Source organism: Barbatula barbatula (genome assembly GCF_947034865.1).
Source record: "Barbatula barbatula genome assembly, chromosome: 3".
Taxonomy (NCBI): Eukaryota; Metazoa; Chordata; class Actinopteri; order Cypriniformes; family Nemacheilidae; genus Barbatula; species Barbatula barbatula.
Window position 1 is genome coordinate 8,685,331 of NC_136764.1, and position 9,276 is coordinate 8,694,606.

At 38.3% G+C, this 9,276-nt stretch overlaps 1 long non-coding RNA gene across 1 annotated transcript; it reads right to left on the bottom strand.

Annotated features, from left to right (window-relative positions):
* Positions 1-733: 733 nt before the first annotated feature.
* LOC306891569 lies at positions 734-2,709 on the bottom strand. The gene is made up of 3 exons (XR_013786371.1): positions 2,142-2,709; positions 1,388-1,519; positions 734-1,311 (listed from the first exon to the last, which is right to left on the bottom strand). It is a non-coding gene; the product is annotated as an uncharacterized lncRNA (long non-coding RNA).
* Between the last annotated feature and the right edge of the window lie 6,567 nt (positions 2,710-9,276).

Sequence of the window (9,276 nt, forward strand, 5' to 3'; positions counted from 1 at the left end):
TTATCTTACTTTGACCGAAAAATCCAAAGTGCCTACATCAGAATGTATGTGTCTCGCAAACCTAATTATGTCTTAAAATAATTATTATTTTACAATTATTGTTTTTATGCACTTTATGCACATTTGGATTTATAAATAAAAAAACATTTCGCAAAGCCAGAGTCAAATCACCTTCTCTATTCTGTTTGCATTTTTTTGGTAACGGTATTTATGGGTAAATTTTATTTGGCAACAAAGCAGAGCATATCATGGAATTTGGGTTTCATCCAAATATACAATGAAGCTTTTATAAACGACAAAAAAGAATAACACTGGTGCAAAGACTTCTAAAATTATTCTCATACCCCAAGTACAATGGAACATGAATACAAATATAATTTTTGAAAATGTTTTTGAATATAAATCTAATACGTCAATTGTTTGTAGTTGGATGTCACTGTGGGCCAGGAGTGTACACTGAATGTACTGTAGCCTACCACTTATTTTACATTTTGTATTTTTTTCCCTTTTTGTTCCAATGTTGTCTAAAATGTGTCATCTGTCATACCTGGTGCTATTTTTGCTTCTTTGGTTTAGCAAACAATTGACCATTTAAAACTCTTTTGATGCAGTTGTGTCCACATTTACCTGAATAGAGCGCATGACGGAACGTTCGCTAAATAGGCGTGTAACGTCAAAGACACAAGGGCGTAAACATAACTGAACACACACACATAAATAATACACACTGATTGAATGTTAATATTATTCACTGATTCTTATTTATTTACTTTTGATAATACATCTTTTTAAATGTTTCTAGAACAATTTAACAAGATAACAATTATGAACATTTTTGTTGTCATCGCAGAAACATAACTTTTCTTAACCTATTAGGCCTACAGACAAAATAACAATAGCATCCTTTACCAATCTACACCACAATGGTGTGTGAGATGGGTGTGCCTTCCATGGCTTTGAAAGTACTCTGGTTGAGATTTATGAACACAATGTAAAATTAAATGAATAGAAAATAGGTTTGTCTTTAATTGTTTCTGAAACCCACAAATATGAAGAAGCGGGAGAAAAGACGCTCTAATAGAGTGTATAGGGATTCATGATGTTGTGAAGGATTATTCGTATATGGTCGGTGAGGTGGGTATGGTCGATGAGGAGGGTAAGGTCGGTGAGGAGGGTAAGGTCGGTGAGGAGGGTAAGGTCGGTGAGAAAGGAAGTTGTTCTGGTTTTGATAGTTGGTGGTGGTTGATGGTTTGGTTGGTGGTGGTGGTGATGTTGTGGTGATTGTTGAGTTTGGTGGATGTGGTGGTTTTGCTGAGGATAGTGATAATTTTATAAGTTTACAGATTCATCAATGAATATTTTTGTGCTAATATGGATTTAGACTTACGTTGAGGACATGTCTGTGTGTAGTCACTACAGCATTCATTAAGCTCCAAGCACGCCTCATCACAGTAACACCCACGAAAGCAGTCCTCATTATATCCCTCACAGCAGAGTGGTTCCGGATCAGCGCATGATCCTAGAAGACAAACAAACCCATTCAGAGAGCTTCAGACAATGACATGTAATGTAATGTAATTTAAACAAACACAGACTTTTACGAATAAAAACGTTTCACACAGCCAGGACTTAATCAGGGAATATGGGTTTATTTGAAAAATTACAAATTAATCACACATTTGTTCTGTGATTAACCACGATTAATCGCACATAATGATACATATTTTTAAATATACTTTTACATTTAATCATTTCACAATTAATCTCCAGGTTAATGTAGAAACAACACATTTCTTTAACAGCAATCTTTTTATGAATGAAAGCCAACATTCTTATGTTAGTAGGCTACTTCAACTGGTGTCTTCATTAAATATATTATTTTTTCTACTAATCGAACTCAATACCATAGCCTACAATACAGAATATACAATGCTATGAAAAACTATTATTTATCTATTTCTAATAATTATTATTACTCCAACAGCAAATGTGTGCAATTGAGCATTTCTTGTAAAATCATTTAAATATCCTATTAGCCTACATAGTGTGACAGATTTATCAATTAACATAAGCAAAATATCATTTTTTAAACAGTAAACACACGAATATAATCTGGAATAGGTTTATGTCATATAGCTCACCTGTGTCCTGGCTCTGGACTCCCTGAAGCAGGAGCGATAAGAAAAGTGCAGCGTAAACAGCTCTCATCTTGGTCCTGATGTGTGTGCAGATGTGTGTTGTCTTGTTGTGTGTGTTTTCAGGTTTTATATGCTGCAGTGTGTAAGCACACCCCTCAATTTGATTACGTGTGTAAAGACATCTATCTTTATTCCTAGTTTGAGCGCTATGAATAGTCAGGGACATTGTTCTATTGAACAAAAACACACCCAGGTAACTATAGATTTCCAGAGACGTCTGCTCAAGAGGATGGGCAAACAGGAAATTATTATATAATGTCTGAAAATATAAATCAGAATATGACTATATTTTTCAGGGATTCATATAATGCTTGTTATAAATCCATTATATTTTCGCTGTTGCTATCTTCGGTACACTTTATTTCAGGAAATGGAAAAAAATTCTTTAACATCCCTTTTTACACTTTTTATAAATAAACACTGTGTTGTCGTAGTTCATAGTGTGGCTATGTATTGTAATGAACGTTGTGGGTCTTCTTTTTGTGCTAGGGTGTCCAGACCCCACGAGCCTGTCTTTAGGTGCGTCTCCTTCTTACGATCAAAGGAGGGTGATTGATTTCACCTGAGGACATCTTAATTCATTAATTGCACCTGGAGGAGGCGAGGGTCGAGGAGTGAAGAAGCTGTTTGATTGGTAAGTGTTTTGTTGACTAAAGTATTAATCTCCTCCCCCAGCACAAAGTCAAATCTTTAGATCATATTCAAACACGCATACATGTGATAATTAAGCATTATATTATTGTAAATTGAAAATATCCCCTCGTAAAGAATCTGTCGCTTTGCTTTGTGTCTGCTGTCTTTCTGTAGACACGCCTTTATTTCTTTTTTTGAATGTCGTATGACGAGCGTAATATCAATCTGTTTATTTATCTCTGCGTAGCGTTGAGGTGCGGTCAGCCGAATGGGTGACGTGTTTCCGGATGCTGGTATGTAGGGCTCAATGTTTAAGGTGACCATCGCCTCTAATGGTATGTGAATCCATTGTTTTATTCTCTTTGTGTGTTGATGGGCGCATTAAATGGCGTTTTGTTGCTGCGTGGATTAAGGCTCGAACAATGCTGTTTTGCTTTATCTAAATTTAGTTTTCTTTGCCCTTTTTGCGGTCATACCGACTGGCAAGCTCCATTTTTGCGTGCTGGCCTGGCAGCCTGTTTGTGGGGTGCTGTGTCATACCAGTTTGCTTTCCAGCTCGCAGGGGTGGCTTGCCCAAGTTTTGTTAATTTTGCTCCTTATGTGTAGGGCGACTAAAGCACTGTATCCCTGTCGTTCCCATTGATGCTATGCGTCCTTTGGAATGATTTGGAAAACCAAGCCAATTGCATTAAGATTGCTCCAGGTTTGAGAGTTGGGTTTTCTTTTTTTTCCATTTTATAAGTTTCTATTCTGTTCAATTATTTCTTTGTTTGTTTATTTTCAGGAACTGGGGAGGCCAGAGGGGTGGCCTATAGTCGTCCTGAGTGCTGGGATTTCTCAAACTTGTGGTTTTCTGTTGACATTTGAGATCTGAAACTGTGTGTCCTGTGTTTTTATTTCCAAGGTAGTTATACTCTGTGGTGTAGTCGTTATTAATCTCCCCCTTGCGTCCTTCACGCGCCGGCCACACTACTTTCCCTTGCATCCTGAAGGGATGGAGGCGAGGAAAGGAAAAGAGGAGCACCCCAGATGTGAGAGATGAGGGAGTCAATTAATTATCCTAATTCCTATTCATATTCTTGACATGCAATGTATGTGAAACATGAAAACTACAAAAGCAACTTTATAAACATTTGCATTTAAAAATAAAAAATATTTCAAGCAGCCAGAGACAAATCACCTTCTCTATTATATTTGCATTTTTTTGCAAAGGTATTATGGGACAACATTATTTGGCAACAAAGCAAAGAGCATATCTCTGGGAATATGGGTTTATCTATATATACAATGACAATTTGTAGCACTTAATTTGAGCTATGTCTTTAATCTATACAAAAAATAACTAATTCTAAAAATCCTCTCAAAGCTGAGTTTCAGTTTATAACCCAAGTACAACGCGTCGTGAATACAAAGTTTTGAATATAATTTTTGAAAACCTATTTGAATAAAAATGTAAGCTGTCGATTATTTGAAGTTGGATGTCACTTTTGCCCAGGAGCGCACACGGTTCATAGAAAGTACTGTACCACTTTTTATTCTATGTAATTGTTTTCCTTTTTGTTCCAAAGGTTGACTAAAATGTGTCATCTGTCATACCTGGTGTTTTGTGTTCCCTATCAAAAGCTACTCTCGAGAACATTCCACCAGTTGCGTGGCAAACACTGCAAGAATTGTCTTTAAATAACCTCGGCGGATGACGTGACTTATTACCCCCACCCTACAGAATTCCAAAACTGCCTAAATTTAAAATCTATTTATTTTAAATATACAAAAGGTAAAATATAAATTTGCTATGTATTTCTATAAGCATAGATCCCCCAAACACCGAGGATGCCTACCTGACAAACCAACTAACCCAGTGAAACCTCAGACCTCCTTTCCTCTAATCATATTCTTGACTGCTCCCCCGTCATGCATTAGGCGTGGGAAATGTCCTATTGTGCAATTAAACTGTGTTTAGTAGTGGGATTAAAACACCTAGACCTATTAAGCAAATCTGAACAATCTGGTTAAAACCAGTGAAAAAACACGCTCATGTCTCATTTTAGACAAGAGAAGGTATTTAGAAAGTTCTAGACCTGCTTGGAAATGCACCATGAAACTGAGGGCACGTGCCCCCTCAGATTTTTGAACAGTCAGTTTTGCATACAACCTCCACATTACGATTTAAGCATCTATTAACCACTTGCACTATTCTATATATTAGTTGTGTGCTGCACCCCCGTCATCTTTCGGAGTTTTTTGCCCCCTTGATCACGTACAGGGGAGCATAACATTTATCACCCCGGCTACAGAAGCAACAGCGCCCGGCTAATGATGTAGTCTAATCAGCGTCTGCGCGCAGTCGGGAGCTCAGCTCACAGAAACACGAAACCATAAGACTTTCACACTCGTTCTACGCTAGTATGCGCCGTCGTTTAGGCAAAGCATTTATCACCCACTTTCGTTGAGACCCTGTGACCAAACCCGGGTGCGAGAACTTGACCCATGATCTGGGTGTCACGGTGAAGAGAATTACAAAAAAAAGTTGCTATAGGGCAATCCTAACCAGCAACAGACATGAGACATACAAGCAGGAATGAACACACAGAGCCATGAACCAAGACACACTGGGTTTTTGACTTGAAGTGGCGCTGCCCAGACCGATCCGTGTATGTCAGAAACTACTGCGAGAACATGCTGCCTGCTTTCAAATGGCTCTTGCGACATGTTGGTTTAGGCATTTGGCATTCAGCTAGCATCGTTTAAAGAGAATCGTTTTTTGTTACAGTATCAACACCATTTCAGGGTGCAAAGACTAACAATAGGCCTACTCTTAAATAAAATATACTTTTCTCTAAATTAACCATCAATAATATATAAATCATTTAATATAGATTTGGAGTGGTATATATGTTAAAATAATATATACAATGTTTTAAATAATACATAAAGAATTGCCACTTTTCATTATGTATTATATTGCATTGTATATTTTTGTTTCATAATAGAAGGAATTTTACAATCGATAATAAATCTGTATTAAAGGCAGTTTAAAATAAAATAGTTTAAAATAGTTACACAGGGTAACTATTTGGCTTCAGTTTATTTTTACTTGACTTTATTTGCTTTAGCCCAATAATGCCCCCTACTGGCACGTGTATTTATGTTGCCTTTACAAGGTGAGGAGTCCAGCCATGCCCGGGCAGGTATAGGCGGGGCTAACTTATTCCTACCGGACCACACGGAATTCGCTGTGGAAGCAGGAGGATTGTGTCTGTACATGTGAGTGATTGATTAAAAAGTTAGTTCTACGTTTACATGTCAACTACTTTACATAAATGTTGTGTATTATTGACAGTAGCTTACAAATTGGAGCAATCATATTCTTTAAACTTTAAATGTACGTCCATTTCATGTTGTGTATAGAGGCGGGTCCGGATCCTAACTTCCTGATGCATGTGGTGACATAAGATGTGTGAGAAATATTTATGTCCTTATATTGTAAGGCTACTGTTTAAATACAAACCTGAGTGAGTTTATAACCTAAGTGATGCTAGCTGAAGCATGCAGCAGTTAAATTGTTGTAATGTTGGTTTATAATAGATAACTTAATGTTGTGTTCTGTTTTTTCTGTTTATTGTAGACCACACATATGCAATGCCTTACGTATGCAGTATTAATCCCAATAAAGCATTCAACTGGGAAATCTCCTTTTGTTCTCGTTTCTCTAATCGGAAACCCCTCTCACCATTTCTACTAGTACGTCACGCTCGTATATGGTCCTTTTTTATTTATGTCAATGAGCATTGTATGTGTCTTTCGGTCTTGACTATTGTCATAGAATGCATAAAAGGCCTCAGATTCTTTTCTGAAAATAAATGATAATATTTGCAGGTAATAATAATTTGAATGTTAAGTAATAATATTAAGCAAACAGGAATTGAATTGATAAGGAAGCTGAGTGATTAGACCTCTTAAATGGTGTGTGACCTAATGTGCACCTAACAGTTTCACCAGCACCGAAGCAAAATGAAATGAATTTGCACCAGTCAACAATCTTCAATCACATTTATGATGGGAATGTGTTTGGAGACATCATTCCCTGACCCAAACCTGTTACACTGCAGCTCAAGTCAGGACAGAATTACCAGCAATAAGAGATGTTAGGTCAGTAAACAACAAAATAGTTTTCAAATCTCCAATCTTTTAAAAACTAAACCTCTAGGTTTGTTCTTTATATTGTCATGGTCAATGCATCAACGTTTTGGCTTTTTTCGCATGTATTCAACCTTTTAAGAATTTCAGAAGAATATGCGTCTTGTGTCAATCAATAATTCGCAATAAATTAAAAGCAATAATATAGCACAATAAAATCACATTATCCTCATCTCTGTACCACATTTCCGTCCTTACTCGGCAGATGAATGCGGACTCCTGCAACTACTACAGAGTTTATGATTTTATCATAACTGCCTTTGAATTTAGTGATCTAATATTGTCATGGTTCTGCCGCACTTCTTGTCAGGTTTTTCTAGTTGTGGGGCAGGATCATGACAACATCACATGTTTTGTGCAGAGAGAAACGCAGCATAACAGCATCACATGTTTTTTGAGAAGAGAAACCGTCAGTCATGACAAAATGTGCTTTCTCTCTGGTCTCGTCTATGCCCCCGCCCTCTCGTTAATTATCTTGTTATGGTCACGCCTCACGCCAGTTCCCTGCTAGCTAGTTCCCCATAATGCCGTAATATATATTGTCCTGTGCTCTGTCCATGTATATGGTGTCGTTGCCTCTTGTTTTACCCCATCGTGGCTCTTTGTTTTGTTTAAATACATTTTTGTTTGGTTAACCCCTTCACTGCTGCCTGTACTTGGGTTCTCTACGTATCCAATTCCTGACAAATATAAAGTAGGCGGAACTTTGGAATTGGTTTTGTTCGTTTATTACATTGTCTTCAGGTTTAATCACGATCAGATTTTTTATCTCTGACATTTGCCAAAACAATATTTTGTATTATTATTCGGGGGACAGATACTGTCTCTGCATTTATAAGCAGTACCATTTATAACAGTTGAGTGGGAGGAACACAAGACTATTGTTAAAGTTTTGACTTACCGGTGGGAGACGTAGTCAAACGGTGCACCTTTGAGATGTTGTCAGACAGGAGATCCGCTCCTATGCTGCTGGGGTGCAGGCCATCGGGGCGGAAGAGCCTAGGTCAAAATTATTAACAAAGAGCAGCTTCTGTTCAATAGACTGTGACATTGAACATTGATTAAGCGAAAATAGTCTATTGAACTTTTCATTCACTCATCGGTAGGTAGGAAACGGCCCTCCTTGTCCACCCCCGCGTGCACGTTAGTGTCGTCCTTCAGGATCGCAGGTTCCTGGTCAGACCTAAAACTCGAGCGCCAGGAAAACAATGAATGCGCACCTTATCTTTAGTGGTGGAAATGCGTACGTTCCGGACGATTGAGTCTGAGATGACCAGTGTTGCATTCTGTCTCGCAGAGGGCGGCAAAGCGTTTCCTTGTCGGGATCTCGAAGACCAGTGGCGGCAGTTTGGTCATTGCTCCGGTCCTGGCTTGCGCCTTTCGCCGTGGGTGTGCCGGTATAGGAGTGAAGTTCATTTGGGCTGATCGTGTTCTCCAAGCCTGGGCTCTGTGCATAGAACGTGGAGTAGAAGTGTTTAGTAAGGTAGGCGGGACGAGAGCCGGGATTCGAGGCCGGTACGCGTACAGCTGACGCTTGTTATCACTCACGCATTGGTCTCGTATCGTAGCTGGGGGTATGTAGTGAGGTAGGTGGGACGAGAGCCGGTCTCGTAGCACGGAGGAGATCGGGAGCTTAAGAGTACGAGTTAGTGAGAGGACCAGGCCTGGACATCATGTTGTATTTGTATTTTAAGTTTGTTTTATTGTTTGTTTATTTAATTAAATGTTTAAATATTTGCCGGTTCCCATCTCCTTCCTTTCTCTCATTGAATCTTGTTACCAAGTGGTAGGAGTATTACAATCGCAATTTAAACTTACCGTGGATTTTGAGCATTCCAGCACCATTTTATGATTTCGCAGCCATGTCTGCTTTTCAAGTAATTTCTGGATCTGCTTCTATACAGCCTCCAATTTCGACTGAAGTGCCAACATTTCCTCATCTGCACTCAAATGTACAAACACATCTGAAATATTAGTGATGTAATAACGAGATTTAAGCAGTAAGCAGGCTGGTAATTCTAACAGCCTGAGTGCTAATAGAGAATGATCCGATAAAAATAATTTATCAGTTTAACGACGTTTTTTGTATGGGATATACTTATGGATAAGTTTCACCCTCGGCGAATAACAATTTAAAACACAAATCTTTAAGATATAACAAGAATAAACTATGTATTAAGAATACGTTTGAAAGACTCTCAGCACAGGAAGTGGCGTAATACAAGTGATGGGAAAATCACTAAATGTG